The sequence below is a fragment of the Pygocentrus nattereri genome, chromosome 17 (assembly GCF_015220715.1).
Source record: "Pygocentrus nattereri isolate fPygNat1 chromosome 17, fPygNat1.pri, whole genome shotgun sequence".
In the NCBI taxonomy this organism is placed as follows: Eukaryota; Metazoa; Chordata; class Actinopteri; order Characiformes; family Serrasalmidae; genus Pygocentrus; species Pygocentrus nattereri.
This window is the reverse complement of record NC_051227.1, coordinates 31,914,978-31,927,580: the sequence shown is the minus strand read 5'-3', so window position 1 is coordinate 31,927,580 and position 12,603 is coordinate 31,914,978. Positions and strand designations below refer to the sequence as shown.

At 39.1% G+C, this 12,603-nt stretch overlaps 1 protein-coding gene across 1 annotated transcript in view; it reads right to left on the bottom strand.

Annotated features, from left to right (window-relative positions):
• The window catches only part of taok1a (TAO kinase 1a), a 33,163-nt gene extending 20,764 nt beyond the window's left edge, over nucleotides 1-12,399 (bottom strand). Inside the window, exon 1 of the mRNA XM_017694907.2 lies at nucleotides 11,871-12,399. The gene's annotated coding sequence lies outside the window, so the exon portion shown is untranslated. The remainder of the gene's footprint in view (nucleotides 1-11,870) is intronic.
• Nucleotides 12,400-12,603: the final 204 nt, after the last annotated feature.

Sequence of the window (12,603 nt, the reverse complement as noted above, 5' to 3'; positions counted from 1 at the left end):
CCAGCCACGCATCAGTGCTCACTCTGCCGCCTTCTGCTGCCTACAGCCCTCAGCCAGGCCTCCCAACACTGTGGAGCGCGCTGTGACTATGTACCGAAACGGATGAATCACTGCTAATCACAATCGCGACACGTCTCAAAATAACTGTCATCATTTTATTATCGAAATCGTGTGGCACCATCGGCCCAGTTAACTCTCCCTCTGCTACAGCTTGCAGGGCAACAATGCACTGATACAGACTGCTGCAATCAACAAACTCTTATACAATCTTCTGGCCCAAAGCACCTGCTATCAAAGAGCACCTAATACATATATGAAATGATTTGTGCCTTTGCTTGTGAAAATGTCCATTATATATAAAGCAAGTTTACAGAAGCTCACATGTCCTTAAATTAATTTTAGTCCAAGCTTAGGTCTGATAGCACTAAATTGTCAGAAGAATTCAACATAACCAAAAAACAACAACAAAAAAAAAAACTATACAAAACAAAAACAGTACAGACTCTGAATCCCATGATTTCACCACAACATTTTACAGCATATGATGCAATTTCTCTTTTACTGTTTCACAATCCTCTTCTCCCCAAATAAAAATCCACAGACATGAGAAACGGTTAAAAACTGCAATGACTAGGTTCCAGACAAGAGATTTTCAGTTGAACTACAGTGATGATATCTGGCCAATCCATTAGTCACGGTCAGGTCTTGCTAACTGGCAAATGCTTGATAACTAAGTATCTTCATGGAAAGAAATTTCCAGCATAAACCACTGATGGGTGATGACCTAATGTAATCTGAAATGAAACAATTTCATTACACATTGTAAGAAACAGGGCCGTCAGTCAACTCTGACAAATTCCGGCAATTTCACTGAAAAAAAATGTAATGTAGAAAAAGACCATTCAAATGTTAAACGCTAAATCTTCTGTGATTGCCTGTTTTAAAATACGTTTGAATATTTGTAAACCTCTGACAGCTCTTTATATACTCACACATTCTGAACTAAGTGATATATTTTTACTTTATTAGCAAAACAACAGCAATAAGCAGTCATTAGATGAGGTAATTAAAACATCTACTTCAGATAACAAGCTTTTTCTTACAAGCCAACACTCCAAATGTGGCACAGTAAAGCTAACAACCATATAATGTTGATAAATCTGCTGATTAACTGCTCGACTACACAATTCTTCATTGTGCAGCTCCCTGTATCTATATCTTGCTATACCTAAGTGCGAGCACCTTCACTCGTGCAGCCATTCTCAGCTTTACCTTATAATGATAACAGGATATCACTGCTGTAAGGCTGTCACTATTGGTCTGATGCTCAATCATGCATAAAACGTGTCCACCAGCCTCTGTTTCTTACCGTAAAAGAGACTAGTAGAAGAATATATGCATTACCAGGGTATTTGCAGGTTTCAGCAAATCTTCATTTTATAAGTACCACTGATCAGAGACATGGAACAGTCTTGGGAGATCAAATATTTAGCACAACATTCTCTTGTTAAAATGATCAATTGTAAATAAATATCAATTGTATTGCCCCTCATGCCAAGCAAATACATACAGGCTACTGCGGCTCTGGTTGGCTTTCTATTCTATAAGTATATACTTTTTTTAACTGATCTAATAAAAATACTGAATAAAACTATTTGTGTAATAACATACTACTAAGTAACCCAACATCTTTTTAAAAATCCTTCACCTGTCGTTAACATACTGTACAATGCATGTTTATAACAATATACGTTACTGCAAACAAGTGCATTCATGAGCTTCTTCTGGTGCAGATTTATGACTCGCATGTTAACAGCGTTCACAGCAGGAGACACTTCAGACTGTAAGTGATTTCCAAAGCCATGTCCACGTGTTTTACGAGAGAGAGAGAGAGAGAGCGCGAGAGCGAGAGCGAGAGAGAGAGAGAGAGAGAGATTTTCTACTGTTACAGTGGCGTTTTCATAATTTAACTATCCACCGGAGCACTTACAGCTGTACTGAAAATACTGCACATTTCACTCAGTAAATCACACAGCGCAGAGACAGTGGGGAATTTATTCTACTGCAACCTTTTAAGTCCCTATAAGTAAAAGTGAATTAAACAACATATTTATTACATTTTCTGATCCTGTTTTTCCTGATACAGATGGAGCTCAGAAAAACTCTCTCTCCAGGTTAGAGCTAGCTGCTATACAGTAATATCAAGTCATGTTAGATAGTTTTACTGCAACAAGTGACTCTAAAGAAGCAAGCTGAATTTCCAAAGCACAATGGCTTTTATTTTAGGTTTTCAGTAATTTTCAGTCTACATGCATTCAAGCTAAACTTAATGTAAATTAAAGTTTAAAGAAGGGAGCTGTGTGGAAGGTAAAGCTAGCAGTACAGTGCATAGCTAACAGGCCGCTTCTTAAACTTCAAACTTAACAATCTTTCTCTCCCTCTGAAAAAAAAAGATTTGGACCCTTTGATGGACCCTTTTCAGCAACTTCACAATTACTTGGTTATTATACTGTGCTTACATCAGAAGCCAAATGAGATAACCGTGAGAAGTGAAATTGACCTCCATAGCAAGCTGCAAACAAGTGAAATTCAAATGGCCATCAAAAAGTCAACACAAACTCCAATTTAAATAGAGTAACCAAAATCATCAAAATGATCACCTTCACCTATATTTTGTTTTTTATTTCAGGCTTCAGATTTTTAGTTTGTATTTTAATCGCTCTAATCTCTGTGTACACTATTAAGATAAACTTCAGATTTACTCATTACTTGCAACTCAATAACTCATTCCTGCTTCTGTCTACAATAATGCTAATTTCCACTATGCAAAAGAGAATTTCAATGTCTTGTTGGAGCCCAACTAACAGTGGATTCTATCTTCCACACAGGGTTGAATACTACTCTGGCCAGCTTGTTGTACCTTTCAGCCTGTTAGCAAATTCACTCAGAATGTAAATTTAAATGAATTAATTTTTTGTGTCAAACATATAGGCTAGTTATAGGTCATATGGTTTTTCTTGGCTTGAAAAACAATAAAAATCCAAAAATATTTGACTGAAACAAGAAAACGGCACCTGGGGTGACAGTGACATGTGATGGTTAATAGTTCACAAAAGACGCTTTGAATCTAGCTGATACCAAACCAATATGTTATGAGTCAAGGAAAATTCCATCTAAAAGCAAATTCGTCAGTACATGTCTCAACAGCCAGTAACATGACGGAGAGGTTTTCCAAGACTGAGAATGCTAACTTCCTGGTTTTTAGTAGCTAGACACAAAAATTTAATAAAATCAGATCCTATTTCCTTGTTAATCTGAAAACAAGGAAATAAGCCTTTCCATCTTGGCAGCAGCACCAGATCAGAAAACCTTTTTCCCTCACCATAATAATATGAAAGAAAATTGAAATCAAAGCATTTGTTTTGAGTGAAGCTCCTTATGACAGTGACCCCGCAGTGAGTGTCTTCATGAGTAAGGATGGGCAGTGTAGTCAGGCAAAACTCAGCAGAGAGATCTCTTGTAGCCAAAGTGCTCTTCTGAAACCCAGCTAGAACTCGCACCTCGGTTTCCATAGGAACAGCTTCCACAGGCTGATGGGCAAAAGACCTGTAAACTCTCCTCTCAGCACCGACTCTCTCTCGCATTGCCTGTTTGCTTAAGTGCATGCTGCTGACTGAATGGCAGACAAAGCGAGACAATGTAGAGCGAAAGATAAAGACAGCTAAACTGCAGCTGATCGTCACAGCTCTGGGCAAAGCATTCCTGCCATAGCATCAGCCTTTGTTCAGGGTTCTATCATGATTTTCTAATATGCAGTTGTAATACAGTGGTACTGAAAGGTAAGCAAATGTGGAGAGCACGTAGAATATAGTCACAATGGATGGTTTTGATGAGTGAGGCTGTGCAACGTTTCTTGGATTAACCTTTCAGCAACAGTGCCTTCAGGAATACGAAACAGCAAAATGCAGCATTCCATTAAGGACTGAGCTCGATGCAATAAATTCAAACAGGCTACTCAGCAAACGAGTACTGTTACAAATGACAAATTTCAGCTGTTTGCTCTGAGAAACCAGATCAATCTCTCAATGACACTACTGAGAGCATTCTGATGAGCCACATGTGAAAACCTTCTCATTGATATCTTCAGATTTAAACGGTGTCTGCTTCCCATCTGAAGGTGGAGGTTTTCACACATGGCTCATCAGAATGATAATAATTCACATAATCTCAAATTTACAGCTGTCTTTAACCATCAAGTTAAAAAAAAATGATGCTCAGATTCTCATGTTAACTCATTTTGAAAAACCAATACTGTGCATCCTTATAGAGTAGATGTAACATGCATTACTTGAACAATGTCTGCTTGGCATCTGAATCTCACATTTACTTTCACCTGGTTGGTTGATTAAGCAAAGACAGGTGTTCTAACACCAAGAAACAGCTAGGAAACAGGAACTACAGGGATGGAAACTGCTGTCATAGGCTAATCTTATAACTACAGACTAAACATAAATTCTACTGTGAACAAATTCATAACCAGGCAAAGGAGCAGTAATAAGACAACAAAATATTTGTCTAATTTGACACTAGTGATGCACTGATTCTATACTAGGTTGGTATTATAGTGCATGTCTTAATGTGAAACAATACGTACCTTCCATGAAAAGTTTAGACTTCTAGTCTTCATTTAAACAGTGTTGATATATAAAGGTGACATAATTTAACAACTGCCTGTAAGAATTGACATCCTTTGTATTTCTGATGTGGATAAAGCAAGTACATCCCTACATACATCACTACTCTAAATGAGTCAAACTGAAATCAGGTAGACTCAGTCAGGTGTTAATGATCAGAACACCATTAGAGAAACTTGGAGGAACTTGTCTTATTTAAACCTCAGATATCTGGTTTGGATTGCTCTTTGTTATTGGAGGGTGTGGTACCATCACGCCTCTGAGCTCTCTGACACTTAGAGAAAGAAAGTTGTAGATATCTGTAAGTCTGGGAAGGGGTTTAAAATGACATAAAAAAATTGGAAATCAATCATTCCACTGTCCAGACGATCCTCACGCAGAGAAGATTTAAAACTAATACCAACATGTCCAGGCTGCCCGAGCAAATTCAACCCAAGAGCAGATGGTAATTGACACCGTTGATGTCAAAGTATATGCAGCTAGCATAAAAAAAGCATAAATTTGACCTAAATGAGAGGTGTGCCAGGAGAATCTTTGCTATCTATAAAGAACACCAGGGCATGACTAAAGATTGCTAATGAATATCTAGGCAAATAACAGAACTTCTGGAAGACTGAGCTATGAACATGTGCCATCAATGGTAAAGCATGGTGGTGGAAATGTTAAGGTTTGGGGCTGCTTTGTAGCCTCAGAGTCTGGACAACTTGCAATCACAGAATTGCTTATAAATTCTCTTTCATACACCAGAGTGCCCTTGAGGGGAATGTGAGACCATCTGTAAAAATGTTGCAGCTGAAGTAGCGGACCATCCAACATAATAAAGATCCCAAACATAAACAAGTAAATCCACCAAGGTAAGACTCAAAACGAAAACAAAAAGACGGAGGCATACTGAAAAAACTTTCAACAGACAAAAAGGCCTACTTTTACCAAAAAGGTTTTAAAGTGACGTATGCAAAAAAAAAACCCTGAAAAAATGTGAAAAAAGTGCTAGATCAATTGACAAGTGTACTAGTAACAGTTTCAACCAAAATTCTTGATTAACCTTTAAAGACAGGATAGTGTGAACCCGTTTAGTTCAGTTCTCATTCTGAAAAGCTCACTGCTTAATGGTGTGCAGAGCTGACAACAACTACTAGCATGTAACCATATAATCAATTGTTCGTTTCCTATTAATCAACCTCTAGTTAGCATCAATACTAAAAATGGATCAGATATTGGCCAGATATGTTGTTCATGCTTGATGGCGTTTTGTAGGCATGGTTATTATAACAGTGCAATTTTATAAAACTAGAAAGATGCAATATAATTTCCCCAATCATAAAAACAACATTGATGCATGACCGTCTCCACTGATATGGTACATTAATCTATACTGTATACTCATATTCTTTGCTACCATGAAACAAATGCTTTGACAGAGCTCTGGGACTGGACCGATTACTTGGTATCAACCGATGCCCTTACTTCACACATACCAGATTTAATAATGTGTCTAGTACTAATTTGACAGTCTAAATCCAGTTATCTGATGTGGTCTGCCTGTGAGCCTTACTTAAATCTTGTCTCTTGTCTTAGTTTGCCCGCTATGCCATTATAGCCTCCAATACAAACTTATTTTTTTAGTAAATGCAAGCAGAGGAGCGTATGGGAATGACCTCATTCCAAAATAGAGCTTTGTTTGTTGCTTGTGCTTGGGTCTGTATCACCCCCTCCTGCTGAGTGCTGCTCAGATGATCAGCTGCGCAGACACAATGCTGAGAGCTGAGGGCTGATGGGCTGATGCGTTGGTCACAAGACTGGCCCAGGCTCCTGCTGCCTCCCACCACTCACCAGCTGCCTCACACCCTGGAACTGTGCTCCACTCTCTTACAGCACACACACATAGCACTGTACCACACAGCACATGGCTCACACGCCGCATACAATAATACCAATACACAGGACCCAGCATACAAGAGAAACAGATAACAGAGCCTTGCTGACAAACACAGCTCATAAATCAACAGATCGACAAAGTGACTTATGCAGTGACACACTAAGATGGAAAAAACAGACACCTATGACATGAGCTGGACCGAACAATACTAAGGGTATAACAATACAAATTTTACAATACAATAAGTCTTAGGATTTTTGCATTAAAATATGATAAAAATCAAGTTGACAAAAACAACAGTGGACCTTCTTAGACTCACAAGGCTAGGGCTCCTGGAACAGCCCGGTAAAAACTCATGTACTGTCAACTTATTTCATGCCAACTATAGCAAGACACTAGTATTCTCACATGTGAACACAGCTGAACTTTTAAACATGTAGGTTTGTGTGATGTCCCACAGTCCATTTATACCCATTTATTGTACTTAATATAGATGTGAGGTGGGTACTCTGTATCATTGTGGCAGGCAGATATCACGCTTGCTCCAAAAGCTGCTTCTGGTAACGTGTACATTTTAGGACATCTTAAGACCACAGCATCAGCTTTCAGACATCACACTTTAGGTTTCAGGAAAAATACTGTGATGCCTCAGCTCTCATACAACTGGACAACAGCCTCTGACAAAAAGGCATCAGGCTAAGCAACAACATAAACTAGGAGCTCAGATGCCCCAGACAGTAAAGTCTGTGTAACATTCATAATTCTGTGCTTTCTTAGTAGATTAATTAAAGCTTTATGGCCAAATTAAAAATGACAATTTACTACAACCATAAACTTCACTGAACTATACTATTATGTTCATTTACTCAACAAACATTAAGCTTCAACTAACATGCTATCGCTGTGTTTGCTCACACGTCCACTTCAGTGTAACAACTGTAACAAAACTGTACAGAACTGTACAATGTTGCTATTATCATTATTTTTGCTACGTGCTACATATAAATGTGACAGGTGAAAAGCCTCACCACTTTCATGGTTCAGTTTGATCCTCGCTTTCTGCGCCACCATAGAAAAAATGAAAAAGACCCGTCAGCTGACTTCTGAACTGCTGTATGTATGACGTTGTTTGTTTTTGGCTCCATTCAACACTGCACTTTTAAAAAACTTTCTAAAAGTTTTCAAAGACGCTAGCCACTGAAAGCATTGCTGCAAAACAAAATACAAGGCTAAATCGGCCTTCTTATTCAAATTTTACCCTTCCATCTTAAATGGTGCAGTGATAGTCTAGTGCCTGAGGCATTATAATAACAACTGCAGCATTTGAAGTGGAATGGGAAAATTCTAACAAGAGGCTGGCAGAAAGGAGGCCTACTTCAGCCTCAGCAGCAATAGCGTGCTGTACGAGCACCTGAATATAAAACACACAGAAAAGTCAAAATGACCATCACTGCTCGTCTATTCATGTTTATTAAATTACCATTAATAAGGTGAACTTTTTAAAAGTCTGTTGTCCTTGTAGCTGCTAAATACACTCATTATTAAAGCCGTAAAGTCGCCTGTCTGCTAACTGAGAATTTCTATTGAATAAGGGTTTGAGAAAATATTCAGGCTAGAATCTGGGCTTATTCTATGTTGACTGATCGTGTCAGCGTGTATCTGATTGTGTGTATTTGATGGGACATGTACCTTATCTAATTATTTTACTTCTGCGATTATTGTAGGCACATTTCTTTGTGTAAGAAATCCCATAGTTAGATGTTTTGGATTAAAATCCATAACTTAGTTTAATCAACTAATTGGTAAAATAGTCAATAAATTAATCGATAGAAAAAAAACTGTTATTGGCAGCCCTAATAGTAAACACATAATAAAAAATAAAACAAAGAACTTCCTACCTCTCCAAAACCAGTTTAAACATTCTGTTTCTATTCTGTTAACAGCACAAACCTTGTTGCAGCACAGGGGAATTTGTGTGTCTTGCTTTTGTGGTCATCTGTTTTAGGAAAATCAGTGACTCTTTCCCCCCTTTTTTTTTTAATAGAGCAATGGAAACCATTCCAATTTATGCCAGGACATCAACAAACATTTCTATATCACAAAATCTAGCTGTATTCTCTTCACATGACTTATTGCAACCCAATTATTGGGACAAAATATTAGTGCACTTATAGATTTGTTACATCTGTTTATGATACACATACAGACACAATCTGACAGACCAAAGGGTTCCAAGATACCCAGCAACACCCAAAGCTGACAGACTCTGGCTTATCACTGTAGATTTACTGCAGGGCCTCTATTATTATGAAAAACACAGTAGTTTGACCCAGACAAAATTGCTCTAGGTGTAGGATGTTAAAAAAGATGAGACCATGGCATGCCATCCTACACATGCACACGGAATGTAGCAGGACAGGACAACAAAGCAGGAGGGCAGGAATTCCTTGAGCATGCGAGCCGTCTCACCATTCAGCTACTTCCTCTTCACTCAGACGAGGCACAAACTGGGCTCTAACAGAAACAGAATCTGCAAGTCAAGTCAACATTGACCTTTTTTGTGTTTTTCACCACCTTCAGCAAAAAATTCTGTATGATCTGAGATATTAAAGTGACCTTTCCTTTTTGGATCCATTATCATATGGGAAGATACACAGATGAGATACAATATCATTATCCTTTTAAAAAAACTGTGACACAGGCAACTGGTTTCTATTGCTCTGACATGGTCCTATAGAGGCCATGCCCTGTTTCTGCTGTGTATTAATGACTGCCCTAGTTTCAACCTTGTGAGTCACAGGGCAATGTGTGCTGCATAATTGTTCATCATGTAATTAGTAAATAATGGGGTCTGATTTATCAGATAATTCCTAGAGTCAGAACGTTCCATGTCAAAGGAAGTACATTTTGATTACATTTTTCAGAGGTATATGAACCATTCTGCTGGGTTTGTTCAAACTGTGGTCCCACAGTAAAAATACTAGCATTAACTGAGATAGCACGCACACACACACATTTTCTAAGCTCATTTTCTCCCTCAGGGTCGAGGGGGGGTGCTGGAGCCTATCCCAGCGGTCATCGAGTGGAAGGCAGGATACACCCTGGACAGGTTGCCAGTCCATTGCAGGACCATACATTTAGCTTATTGCTAACTGAGATAGCAATAAGCTAAATGTATATAAATATATCATTTATACAAAATCACCATTTCTATTAGGAGGTTTCTGTCCCAAACCCTAACCCCTAAATTTCAACTTGTGAAAATAATACTTTTTTGTATTATCTTTTCAATTTTTAAAAGCCTTTTTTAATTCTTTTTAAATTGGAGGACAGATTTATCATCAGTTTCAAATTTAAATGAAAAAAAAAAAAAAAAACTTAAAAAATGCTCTGTCATTTTTATGCTAACGTTTCTGAGGTAAATGGAATGTTCTATCGTTTATTTTAATACAATAAACAGTACTGAGGTATAGGGTCACTCAAAGCAAAAGAATTTTAGTCTAATTATACTATAATATTCCACAATCAAAACACAAACCACAGGAATTGCAATTATTTTCATCATAGCCTAGTAAAGGTGACTATGCAATGGAATCACTGATAAAACGATAAATATTGTGTAAATACAAGAATTTTATATTTCAAAGCAGATGATGCAATGAACTGCGCACAATATAATAATATACTAGGGACAATGTAAAATGTCCATTTTAATTTTAGGTTGGCTTTAAAGACAAAACAGCACAACAATATATGAAAACGCTCACTATGCCCACCACGCTTAATTCAAATGGCACGGTTTCGTTAGAGTGTTCAACTCAGCTACACAGCAGCCGAATACAGAAAGAATCATGTCAGAAATGATTGGCTGGAGCTGGAGACAAACGTTTGCTAATCGCCGCTAGACATCAATGCTAATCAGAAGTCAAATATGAACAGTGTGTGGGTGTGGAAAGATCCTGGAGGCTTCATACAACTGATGCTGGGAGGAGAAGCGGCAGCAATGAGGTCTGAAAAAGACAATTGCGGGGAGAAAGAGGACAGTGTCTCCCTTAAACAGAGGCACCATTCAGCCCCTTTCACACACCCTCACAGTTTGCATGTTTCTGTGAGGCAAACCCATAAACAAATCCAGTAGGCCACGGCAGCAGAGGCTTACGAGATTACAATTACTGCGCCCTTTCTCTATTACAATCAGTGCAATGATAGAGCAATCACATCAGGTCACTTTGAAGACCTCTGAATAACAATGCCAGAGTGATGGAATTTGTTTTTGCTCCTGTGGATGAAACCAAATAATTGTGAAAGATGCTGCAAGTGATGTACATTTACACAAACAGGTTCTAATCTACACATCTCCGTTCCCCTTAACTGGAAAGAGGAAAGGGAGGAGAATACCAGATAGTTTCTTCTACCAATGTCGGTCTAGCATTTTCATGCCTTCATTCCTTCAGATTCACTACACTTAGGCCTGACTCCATAATGAAATGAACCCTACAGTGGGATCAGGTTTTATCAGGCCTTCCAAAGGAAGTGTGAACACAAGCGTCTCTTCCAATGAGGGGAAAAAACAGCCGATCGCTTTAACCAAAAAAAAAAACCAGTATAAAACAGACCTTCATACGAAGGCTGAAAGTATCACTTTGTACGCCCTCCTTTGAATTAAGTTAGCAGTGGAAACAACCTTGGAAGATTAACTTGGTCTTTTTGAAGTAAAAAAGCGATAAAGCACGAATAGTGTTGACTGGATGTTAAGCTAACATTAATGGACTAGAAAACAACTCAAGGCTCCAAAACAGCGATACGTCTCACCTCCATTCAGCGACGAGAGCAAAAAACCCTCAAGACAACATAGTGAAATAATAACTTTTAAAGCTGGATGGATAACATATTAGCACGAAGCGTGGCTAGCTCGGTTTCTTCAATATCGTTATTAAAGCTGGCTAGCTCGTTAGTTAGCTTCTGCGAAGTTTCCTCACAGCCACCAGCCAGAACTTCAAGGCTGAAATGAGTCAAACAGTTATCTACTCGGAAAGACTCATGTTTAATGACAAGCCAGAATCACTGTTATACTCAGAATACAGAAGGTAAGGGTGGGTGACTCGGGTGACAATGAAATGAAAAGTCTGACAGGCGTTCACACTTGGCTAACAGTTACAGCTACGGTTACCGTTAATGTAAGACGCAGAGTGCAGAGCAGATACGCTGCTGTATCTTGACAACAACACTATCCTAGCAGTTATCCAGTAATGTTATACGTCTAATTTACTAGCTGCAAAGTACAAATTAGGACTCACCCCTCCTGCAGGTTGTGTGTTTCTTTAATCGTCGCTTAAGTGAAGTGCCGTAAGCTCTAGAAGTAAATGTGAACCTCAGTAACGTTAGTCCACCCGTTATTAGCAGCTGTTTAAGTGAACTGTTCACGCAAGGTTTTCTGGAGCTCCGCAATGACCTCTGAATTAATCTATACAGTGGGCTGTCGTTGTTGAGCTGTGTAAACTGCAGTGAAGAGATAGTCCCCGATAGCCGAAACTCCACCCCGGCGGCTCTATCGGCGGCCCAGCGGCTCGGCTCCCTCCCAGACGAGTCCTAAAGATGGCGGCGTCCCGGAGGTCCACTCCCTGACGAGCTGGACGGCCAAAAAGCGAACTAACATACCGAAAAATAAAGCCCGAAAATTCGCGATGACCGCACCCTAGACTTAGGCCGAAAGCTAAACCTACGCCGTTTGTAATCAAGCTATAGGGCGTAGGGATTTCGCTCCTCAGTGAACAACATGTTGTGGTGGTTTTCTCCCCCTTCTTCTCCTCCGACTTGTTCCTGGAACGCCAGTTCCGCCCAAAACATTTGGGGGGCGGGGGGGCGGGGGGTTCACTGCCCGATTAAAGAGCTTATTCTAGGGTAACAGTAAGAAACAATGCACCAGAAAACTAAGGGGAAATTATACCGTGTTTATCGATTAACAAACTTCAGAGGACAGGTTCACAGACATTTACATCCGATTTAGATCAACATATTGCTCATGATATT